The sequence below is a fragment of the Belonocnema kinseyi genome, chromosome 6 (assembly GCF_010883055.1).
Source record: "Belonocnema kinseyi isolate 2016_QV_RU_SX_M_011 chromosome 6, B_treatae_v1, whole genome shotgun sequence".
In the NCBI taxonomy this organism is placed as follows: domain Eukaryota; kingdom Metazoa; phylum Arthropoda; class Insecta; order Hymenoptera; family Cynipidae; genus Belonocnema; species Belonocnema kinseyi.
In genome coordinates, this window is record NC_046662.1 from 57,705,975 (window position 1) to 57,718,318 (window position 12,344).

Here is a 12,344-nt window from a genome sequence, read left to right on the forward strand (position 1 = left end):
GAGGGAGCTCTTCTTAATATTTTGACACCAAAATCATGTCGATACACCTTACCGACTGCGAGTAAAGCCACCCACGCTTTAACTTGACAGACTGTAAGAGGAGGTGTTGGGAAGCAGGGGAAATGAGGGAAGTGATAGTAAAGCTAGAGGAAGTAGGGGACGTGATTAAAATTTAGTGTCAAGGAAGTATTATTGGGAGAAATATGGAGAAACAAGTAAGAGAGATTGGAATATGTAGGGAAGTAAGGGGTAGGAATATGAGATAAGTAGGGGAAGTGGCGGTAAATGTGAGATTGGGGAGTGACAGGATATGTGCGTCAAATAAATCATAGAAGGGGACGTAAAGGATTGCAAGGCGAAATAAGGAGAGAATAAATAGGAGAAGTCAGGGAAAATGACGAGAGGGGAAGTAACGAAGTAAGGAAAAAAAATTGGCGGGAAAGTAATGCTATAATGAAGCAAGTTGAAGTAGGGAAAATGAGGGAAGTCGATATATGGCGCGAGGAAGTGGGAAAAGTGAATAAAAATAATTGTCAAGGAAGCAATGGTGGGAGAAACGAGGAAAAAATTTAGGATAGGTGAGGGGGCAGGGAAGTGAGGGGTAGGATAATGAGGGGCAGGGAAACGAAGGTAGTACGGAAAGTGTCAAAAAATGGGAGTTTGAGAAGGGATGAGATATGTGGGCTACATAAATACTGCTTGGAAAATCTTGGCTCGGAAATAAGGAGGGGGGAAGCATATGATGAAGTTGGGTAGGGAGGAGGAAGCAAAGCTTAAATTATAAGAAGTGGAATAAGAAAGAGGGGAAGTAGGGGAGAGTAAGTATGGAATGGGGAGAATTTAACGACTTAATTAACGTCTTGCAGGCTACAAAACCCTTTTTCGCCAAACCAATTTTTAAAATAGAGCCTAACTTTCAAAATAGTGGCCAAATTTCCTTAAAATCTCAATCGATAAAAGATCTTATTTTAGCAGATATTGGAATAAAATATCATTCAAGGCCATTCAATAATTAGGAAGATTAACGGGTTCAATATTTTAGTTATTTCATTCATTCGGGGAAATATTTTTCACCGTATAAAATCCAAAATTTACTGCTGGACATTTAGAAAATATTTTTATTTAAAGTTACAAATAATGTTTACTTCTAAATCATGATTTTCAATTATTATTGACATTTCACAACATTCTTTATATTGCATTTTTATAATTTATTGAGGGAGAATTTATTTTTGTGCTCAATAAAGAAAGATAAATGGATTATATAGGAACTTTCGTAAAAGATTATGATCAACAAGTTTTATAGTCTAGTAAATCTTGCAGAGATTAGTTTGAATTCTTGTAACATTTCGTCAACTGTGTAAATTTCTATTACTACATAAAATTGCATTTACACATGAAAATTCTTTGAAATTTGTTTAAATGCGTCAATGCCCATTTACTAAATATAATATCATAAATAACAAAAAATAAAATCTCATGAAGTTTTGTAAAATAAGTTTCACACTTTTATGATAGAATTCGAGTAGTAAATAAAATCGAGGGAGACTGGCGCGGGTCATTTTGATTTTGATATAGAGTTTATGTGAGAAAAATAAACGTGTTTTCTCTCTTCAAAAATGTTTTCGTTCAGAATCAATATTTTTCTTTGCAATAAATTATTAAACCTTAATACGAAATATACTTTTTGTACTTTCTAAATCGGAATCAGTAAAAATTTAACTAATTAAGTCAATACTTAGGATTTCAAATGATTATATTCAATTAAATTACAAACGCTCTTTATTCCTCAGTTGTGAGGTAAAAATATTGCATTTTCAAAAAAAAAAGAATTTTTTACGAAATAGTTTAAGTATAGCCAAAATGATGAATCTTAAAAAAAAATTTATATTAAGATACCAATAACAGGGTCAACTTTTATTCAAATAAATGAATTTTCAAATAAAAATATTAATTTTGAACCAAAAATATAATAGTTAAATTCTTAGTTTAAAAAAGTTAAGTTCTATAAAACGAAATAATTTTCAACAAAATATCTCAAATTTCAACCAAAGAAATTAGGTCGGATTTAAAATGATAAGTCTTCAAATAAAATTATGAATTTTCAACACAAAAGAAATATATTTTCAATAAAGTCTTTTCCTAAAAGGTTGATTTTTTCATTAAATTATTACAATTTCTAGCCAAAAAGATGAATTTTCTATAGAATACACGAATTTTCAACTAAAAACTATCAATATTCAACCATTAATGAAATAAAGTTTATAGTTTCGGTTAGAAAGTTCATTTAAAATTTTTTGAATACAAATTTTCAGTAAATTAGGTACATTTGCTACCAAATAATTGAATTTTGAATGAAACAGTTGTATTTTCAATTAAAAAATACAACTTGTTAAACGTATATGAAGTAGTTAAATTTAACGTCAAAAAAAGAATTTTTAACAAAAAATGGAGTTTTAACAAAAGAGTTATGTTTTAAAACAGAGTGATAAATTTTTTTATGAAATGATCAATCTCCATACAAAATAGATCAGAATTAAAAGAATAAGATGAATTTTCAACCTAAAAAGACAAATTCTCAACAAAAATGTATCATTGTTTATATTTTAATTAAAAAAAGATAAAATTCGTATGAAAAAAAAGAAAATTTAAAACCAAAAAGACAAATTTTTAACAAATACAAATTTTTCACTCAAGAAAGAAATAACATTTTCTCCACATTATTGAACCTTCAAACCAAAAGAGTAATTTTCTCTACAAAATTAAATTTTCAAAGAAAAAGTATGACTACTCAGCAAAAAAATTAATTTTCCACGAAACTGATGGAACTTCACCCAAAGTAAATGAAATTTCAAACCCAGAAAATTATTTTTTTAAGGCCAAAAAAGGAGAATTTTTAACTAAAGACATAACCCTTTATTCAAAACTATTAATTTTAAATGTAGTTTAACTTTTACCCAAGTAGTTGAATTTTGAATTTAACAAAATTGGTTAAATTTCCGCCAAAGAGATTATTTCTTAACCAGAAAGTTGCATTTTCATACAAAGAAAATAAAATTTCTAATTAACAGATTAATTTTTAAATCAAAAAGATAAATTTTCAAAAAAGTAGTTGAGTTTTCTGTAAAAAAAAAAGTTTTAGTGGACGCTTTCCCATTAAAATATAAATCTTCAAATAAGAAATAAGTTTCTAGCAAAGAAATTAAATTTTTAATTTAAAAAAACGAACTTTTAAGTTCCATTTTCATACAAAAAAGATTGAATCTCTTTTAAAACAGATAAATTTGTATTTTTTTTTTTTTTAATTTTAAGAATTGAATTTCCATCCAAAATAGTAGAATTTTCAACTTCACAGTTCTCTGTTTAACACTAAAAAATTAAATTTTAAAAAAAGTACATTTCCTACTAAATATATAAATTTTCAACACGACATTTTTATTCAAAAAAAAGATATAATTTCTGCAAAAGCAGGTATATTTTTAAATGAAAAAGACAAATTTTCAATAAAAGAGTTAAATCTTCTTCCAAACAGATTTTTAATGACTTTTCAAAAAGAAAAAAATACGAATTTTAAACAAAAAATACATTGCCTAGGAAATAGTTGAATTTTCAATAAAACAGTATCATTTTTATTCAAGAAAGATGCAATATTTCTAATAAAAAAGATCAACTTTTAAGTCAAAAAGAAACTTTTTCCTTAAAAATAGTTTTTATCCAAAAAAGATTTCACTTCACTTATCAGCAACAACATTTAAATATCACACAAAAGCTTCATTTTTACGAAAACAGTTGAATTTTTTACTCAAAAAGAAGAATTTTTAACGAAACAGTTAAATTATGTATCCAAAAATTATGACTTTTGAAAAAAACATTTAAATTTTCAACCAAATAATAAAATTTAACACTTAACAGATTATCTTCAGAAGAAAATTTTACGAATTAGCCGAAATTACGTATGTAATATCCCCCCCCCCCCCGAGTTGTTCTGTAATTTAATTACAGTCCCTAAAAAAGTTGATTTTCAACCAAATATTGGAATTTTTAAATAAATAATTAAATTTTCGACCTAATAAAAATATATAATTATGGATTTGGAGAGTGCCCTACAGAAATTAATGAAATTTAACTGATAGTTATATTTTACTAATTCAAATTAAGAAAGTAACCAGTTTTTGACCTTCCATAATTTTCTGGAAATGATATTAAACCTATAAAATGAAAAACCTGTAATACAGAAATCTTGTATGGAAAATAAACTAATTCTAATCTGCTTAAATTACTGTGACATTAAATTAATCGATTGTATCAAAGTACAAGCCAAGTGAAACGTATAATAGATACAATTTTCTTATACCATGTTAGGCAACATTGCTTGATCGCAAAATTAGAGTTATTTAATTTTAATATAAAGTAGTTGAACTTTCAAAAAAAGAGAGAAACTTTAAACAAAATACGTAAATTTGTAACCTAAAAAGACAATTTTGGAAAAAATGGTCTAACTTTCAAACAAAAAAGTGTAAACTATAAGAACAAGAAGTTTAATTAATAAACAAATCATTTAATATTCAAAAAAAGAAGAATTTTAAAGAAAAATGGTAAAATTTTTGTTCCGCAAAGATTTATTTTAAACAAAATAGCTGTATCAAACAAAAACTCAAGTATCAACCAAATAGTTGCAATCACAACCAAATAGTTGAAGTTTAAAAAGAAGCAAATTTTCATGAAAGTGATAGAATTCTAAATAGTTGAATTTGTAACCAAAAAAGATGAATTTTTAAACAATTTGCGAAATTATTCAACAAAACAGATAAGAGTTAACCCAGAAACAATTTCATTTCTAAACAAATAGTTGAATATTCGAAAAATGGTGACATTTAAACAAAATCGTAGAGTTTTCAACTTACAAAGATTATTTTCAACCAAATAGTTGAATTTGCAGAAAAAAAACTTAATTATCAAGCAAACCGTTGCGTTCGAAATGAAATGATTGAATTTTCTAGCGAAAGGGACGTATTTTTAACAATATTAAGGGTAATTCATCCAAATAGTTCAATTTTCAACCAACTAAGGTAAATTTTCAACTAATTAGTCAAATTATCGACAACAAAAGATTAAACATCAAGCAAAAACTTTTGTATTTTTAACAAAATATTGTAACTTTTAACAAAAATGTAGAATCATCAACAAAAAAATTAATTTTCGCAAAGAAGTTCAATTTCAAACCCAGTAGTTGCATTTTATCAAAAAAAGATGAATTCTGAATGAAAAATATAATATTTGATATTTTATTGAAAAATGAAAAGATTTAAATTGAAATAAAACAAAGTGAAATTTAACAAGCAAAGGAGAATATTTAAAAAATATAATTGTTGATATTTAAATTAAATTTTCTTTCCAAAAATATGATTTTTCTATTGAAAAGTGAAGTTAATTTTTGATCAAAATTCAATTTTGTTTTGTTTAAAAAGTGTATCATTGTATTTTTGGTTTCGGAATTATTATAATTTAATTAAAAATTCTACTATTTGGTTAAAAACTGAGATATTTTGCTGGAAATTCGTTTAATTTTTGTTTAAAAATTAATTTTTAATTGAAAGATTTAAGTATTTCTTTTTCGGAAAAAATTTTGTTTTGTTTTGTTTAAAAAGTGCATCATTATATTGTTGGTTCGGAATTAATCGCATTTAGTTAAAAATTCTACTATTTGTTTAAAAATTCAACTCTTTTCTTTAATTTTTAAATATTTTTATACAAATTAATTTGTAAAAAGAAAATTTCATGATTTTAGATAAAAATTCATTTCATATACTGTTTTAAGGTTTTAAGGTTGAAAATGTCTTTGTTGAAATCTCATCATTTGTAAAAGACTACTTTTTTCGAACATTTAACTATTTTGTTGAAAATTCGTCCTTTCGGTTTGAAAATTCATCTTTTATGGAAAATATGTCATCATTCTTGGTTGGAAATCTACCTCTGTTGGCTGCAAATAAATTTTTTTGTCGAAAATTCAACTTTTTTTGTTGTAAATTCAACTACTTTCCAAAAAATTATTCTTTTGGATTTCAAAAGTGCACTATTTTATTAAAAATTCAATGACCAAATCGTTCTCTGTTGATCATATTTGTCTTTAATGTTTTGACATGGATTAAAATTTAATTTTTGACCAAAGTAGTGTCATGCCTTATAAAACTTTGTCAGTCCCCCTCCTATCTGAAACTTTTAAAATTTACTACAAGCCCCCCCCCCCCATTTAGAGTGTCACGTAATATGTTTCTAAACAGTCACTTAAGGTTTGATCCGATTTCGATCACCCACCTATTAAACCTAACTATATTTTCCTTCGACTAAGAAAATTGAAGCGCATTCCGACATTAAAAGAGGCCTTGATAAAAACTTCAAAAAGAGGATTCTCTGGTGAATATTATATAATTGGAAGAAGTACTCGTACTCTGCTGATTCTGGCGCTTGCCACGTTGAAGAGTTACAGTTTGCATGAAACGCAGTGAGTCGAATAGAAGTGAAAGTGCAGTTTTGCAGCTATACGTTGGTGCAGCAGCTCAGTGTCTTGGCTCGACAGGGCCTCTGACCTTGTCCCAAATACTGGTACTGACTGCCAGCCATCAGGCTTGTTTCTTGGCTGGCTGGTTCGCCGATTTGCCGACTAGGTTCTCATGTACACGTTCATGCTCTCCAGCATCTCTCTGGCAAGTGCTCTCTACTGACTATAAACGTCTTAGCGAAACGGTCGTTTCGATACTTCCTGTCGAGATTACGGGGACGAGATGAGGAAGAAAGGAATGGCATCGTCCGAGGATAACCATGAGCAATTGACCGGAAGTTGTATCAAGCAAATTACCAAAAACCTATATGTTCAAAATAGAAGCAGAAATTAATTGTGAAGTAAAAGAATTTTGAATTTTACCTTGCAATTATTTTCATCGAATTCAATTAGCCTCTAATCGTTCTTTCAATGTTTCGGGTACTATTCGAAAAAAATAAGTTTCAGAAAATTTACCTTTCTAAATCTAAGAGTTTCGGATAGGTCAAATATGTGTACAAATTTCGTATAATTTTTATTGCGCTGAAAATAATTATAACGTTTGTGACATTGAGTTTTAAAATTTGGGACAGGAATTTATTGACGTTAATTAGCAGCAGAAATTGAATTAACTAGACGATGTTCGATTTTGTTGGTATAATGGTCCATTATGAATTGGACTGGAACATTAACAAAATCCTATATCTTATAATTAGATTCTTACCTATCCAACATCAATTAAAATCAGTTGATTATACAACACGATTTGAAGAAGATACAAACATAAAAAACCATTTATACAGATGGGTTTTTTCAAAGGATTGGAAATGCTGAAACTGTCAACAGTATAGACCAATATACCAACCAAATCCTACATCCTCTAAATTAATTCTTACCTGGTGAACATCAATTAACATAAGCTAATCATATAGCACGATTGAAAGATGACACTGCATTTGAAACTATACCAACTATAGACATAGGTTCTTTTAAGAGATAGGAAATGCAGAAATTGACAACAGTATAGACCAGTATAGCAACAAAATCCAACATCTTATTAAATTTGTATCTGCCCAATATGAATCAACAGCAGCTAATCATACAGCTCGGATTGGAAATAGCAAGAAAATTGTCAACAGTATGGACCAGTATGCTAACAAAATCGAACATCATAAAATTAAATGCTTACCTGGTCAACATCAATTCATATCGCAGCTAATCATACATCAGAGCTGAAAGAAGCTAAAACATTGGAAAAAACCAACTCTACAGATGGTTTCTTTCAAAGGATTATTGGAAAGAGCAAACAAAATTTCCACACTGTAACCAGCATAGCAACAATATCTAACACCTAATTTAATTTTTAGCTGCTCAACATTAAATAACATCAGAAAATCCTACAGTAGTATTGGAAGAAGATACAATTTTAGAACAAATCAACTATACGGATGGGTTCTTTCAAATTACTGAAAATGGAGAAATTGTCAACAGTATAGGCCAATATACCTACGAAATTTAAAACCTTCTAATTAAATTGTGCTCTGCTGAACATTAATTAACATCAACTAATCATATAGAACAGTTGGAAGAAGATACAACATTGGAACAAATAAACTATACAAATGGGTTCTTTCAAAGGATTGAAAATGCAGAAACTGTCAACAGTATAGACCAGTATACTAACAAAATCCAGTATATTCTAATTAGGTTATTATCTGGTCAACATCAATGAAAATCAACTAAGTATACAGGGTAGTTGGAAGAAGATAAAATATTGAAACAAATCAAATATACAGATAAGTTCTTTCAAAGGATTAAAAATAAAGAAACTGACAACAGTATAGACCAGTATACTAACAAAATCCAGTATATTCTGATTGAATTCTTACCTTATCCAAAAACAATTAACATTAGTTAATCATACTGCATGGTTGAAAGAAGATACAACAAGTGAAGAAACCAACTATAGAGATGAGTTTTTTCGAAGCATTATTGGAAATAGCGATAAACTTGTCAACGGAATGAATCATTCTGCCAAAAGAATCCAACATTTCATTATTAAATGCTCTTCTGGTCAATATTAATGAACTTCAGTTACTTATATATCACAGTCAGAAGAAGCTACAACATTGGAAAAAATTAACTCTACAGATGGATTCTTTCTAAGGATTATTGCAAATGGTGATATATTTTTAACAGTATGGATCAGTATAGCAACAAAGTCCAACACCTAATTTAATTCTTACTTATTCAACATTAATTAACCTCAGCTAATCATAAAGTATCGTTAAAAGAAGATACAAAATTGGAACAAATAAACTATATAGATAGGTTCTTTCAAATTATTTAAAATGGAGAAATTTTCAACAGTATGGAGCAGTATAGCAACAAAATCTAACACCTAATTAAATTGTTCCTAGCTCAACATTAATTAACATCAACTAATCATAAGGCATTTTTGGAAGAGAATACAACATTCAACAAATGATCTATACAGATAGGTTCTTTCAAATTATTAAAAAAGGAGAACTTGTCAACAGTATGGACTTATATGCCTACAAAATTCAGCGTGTTCTAATTAATTTCTTACCTGGTGAACATCAAGAAGCATCAGCTGAATGTACAATCTATATGTTCATTTTTAATACTCAAATCTAAAAGTGAAGTTAATTTACTGGCTGTAATTAAAATATTTAAAGAATTTTTGTTCACTTCGTGAAAAAAACCATTGCTATGAAATAATTTCACCTTATAATTATTATTATACTACACTTCTAAACTAATGCTACTTTGAAGTTTTCGTATTTCAACTATTCAAATTTTTTCCACAATAGTGGTATTTTTGTAAGTCAGCGAAATATTTTTTTATTTCAAGCTGCATTTATTATTGGTAAATGACGTTGGTTTTAACATACTTCTGTCTCTTTTTAATCAAGAATTTAGTTCTTTTACTTAGTTAATGTCTTTTAAATTTTGTTACATTCTTATTCTGAACAATATATGTCGCATCTTAGGATCACAGAAAATATTTACTCATATTTAAAATCCACTTTTTTTTGTTTCCAAGAAATATTTGGTAAAACTTAGAGAGTATGCATTTTTAAACCAGTAGATCACATTTTCTAATGAGAAAAATTTGGAAATCAAGCAAAGGACTTTAATTTGTTTCAATGAAAAATTTTCTTGATTTAAAATCATATTTTATGATTTTGTATTATTTTAACCCTAATTTTTGAACACAAATCTCTTATTTCTTTCAATCAAGAACAAGGTTCCTTCGTATACCTAATATTTTACTGCTCCTAGTAAATAATAATTTAAAACAATAAAAAAATATTTTTGTTTAAGATAAAACCATTTCTTTATGTTAAAAAAACTTTTTATAGGAACTATTTAATAAGATCATTTCTTTAATCCAAGAAAATTTTTGTTGTTTAAAGTTCTTTTTCTAAATGTATTTTAAACGTATACTATATTTAAAGTAAAATTTTAAGATCTATCATTTCGAAAGGCTTCAGTTCATGATAAGAACTTCTAAGTCTTTGTATTAATAATAAAGTGTATCATTTAGAACAACATTCAAATTTTCAATTTTAAAATTTGTAAACCCTTTTTATGTAAAAAAAATCATTTAATAGAAAAGCCATTTCAACAACTTTTTATTTTACTCTCTGCGTTTGAAAATTTGTCATTTGGCAGGCTTGTATTTTAATTTTAAAATTTTACTTTTAATTTTTATAATTATCAAATTAAGAATGAAGATCCATTTGCTGGAACAAATTAGCAGCACGGAGATCTTCGTCTGATAATATTAAGATATACGTTATTTTGAAGTTCTAAAATGTTCAAAGCTGATTTTTAAATAAATCCTTTGTTATTAACAAAAAACTTGAAATGGCAATATTTTTAACAAATTAGCTTGGATTATTAATTTCAATTTTAAGATTGCGAAATAATGTATAAGAATTTGTCCTCAAAGCAAATAATAAGCTTTAAAATAATCCCACGATGTCTGCGTTAAATATTTTACGAGATTCGAATTTGTTATTTAACATAATGCGTTCTTCAGAGAAGATAAAGCGAATGGTCCTTTATTTCTCAGGGAATTTAACTGATCAAGATATTCTCCAATCATAAATCAGATTTTACTCTTCATCAGTGAAAATCCTTGCTGATTTCATTTAGTAATTCCTTGCTATTTGAATCAGTGAGTAAGCGTTCTAAATCAGTGAAAATTTTCACTGATTTGATTCACTGATTCCTTCCAACATCCTAAAATTTAAAATTGTTCAATAGATCAGAAAATCGAGTTTCCGGTTGAACGTCCTGCGACATGGGACTGATTCTAAAGAAAAAAAGTGATGGGAGTGAACGAAGGCCACTTTTGGGTCTGCTGGAATGGTTGGATTGGCTAAGCACGGCGTTCCAGTTTAATGATTATGATTGGGCCTGGTCTTGACCACAAGCTGGTTGGTTTCGAACCTGTAACTTAAGGTAGTTGGTGTGCGAGAGCTCAACTTCTAAACCGGTCGTCGTAAAAACTCGGCCTGGCCTTCATGAGGCGGCCATTTTAGAACGTTCTAACATTTGACGGTCGCACAGCCTAATAAGAGGCCGTTAATCTATTATTCATTACGGAGAGATACCTCAAGCGACATGCAAATTAACGAAGCTGTGATAGGTATCCACGTGTAATCAAAAGACTGTACCTGTGCTACCCGTATCTGGTGGAGACTCTTGCCAGAGAGTCTCATCAGCGATAGAAGGCCAGGAGCAGAAAACAGAATTTACCAATTCTAGCCCGAGGGATAATATGGCAATAATCTAATCTACTTACCGATCATTTTCTGCGAAATGTCATAACCTCGTTGCTTCAAGTTATCATTCCTTTTTCTTCCAGGAGCGTACATTTGACTCTGAGGATTACCAGAAATTTAAAGTTTTTCAAATCCTTCTTTCTCTTTAATGTTCCAAATTTGTAAAATTTTACAACTACTTGGTTGCAACTTTTTTTAACGAGAAGGTTTTTTATTCTCGTCACTAAAGATATATTTTGTATAGTGACAAATAAGTCAAAGATATTTTTAAATTGGTGACTTTTGACGGACTTGGATAATGCGGATTCTAAGACTGACTAATCAGTCAAGAGTAATTTTTAAAAGCTGTCAGTTTGAGTAACTGATGAAATCAGTTATTTTGAATTATCTAATCGGTTGAACTTTCAACAAAAGATATTAATTTTTAACTAAAGTACAAAAATTATCAACCAAACAGATACATTTTTTAATGAAATGCTGAATCATTAAGCAAAATAATTAATTTGACCAAAGTAGGTCAACTTTCAATTTTCATCTAATAATGAGTAATTTTCCAAGAAAAAAAATCAATAAAATAGTTAAATTTTCATTTAAAAAATTAATTTTCAATTAAAATATAAAAATTATCTTAAAAAGTTAAATTTTCATGAAAAAGTGTTTAATTTGTAACAAAAGAAATTTAAACAAAATATTTAAATTTTCAACCAAACAGATAAATATTTAAATAAAACGATGAAGCCAAAACCATACATTTTTATCCAAGTAGGTCAACTTTCAATCAGGTAATAAAATTTTTAATTAAAAAAAAAGGTAAATTTTAGGCTAAGAACGAGTAATTTTTTAACGAGAATAAAAATGTAAAAAAAATAGTTTGAGTTTCAATCATGCGTAGAATTGTTAAACAAAATACAAGACTTTAACCAAAAAGATGAACGTTCTACTAAAAAAGATCAATTTTCGAACAAAAATTAAAGAGTTAACATTTTAAT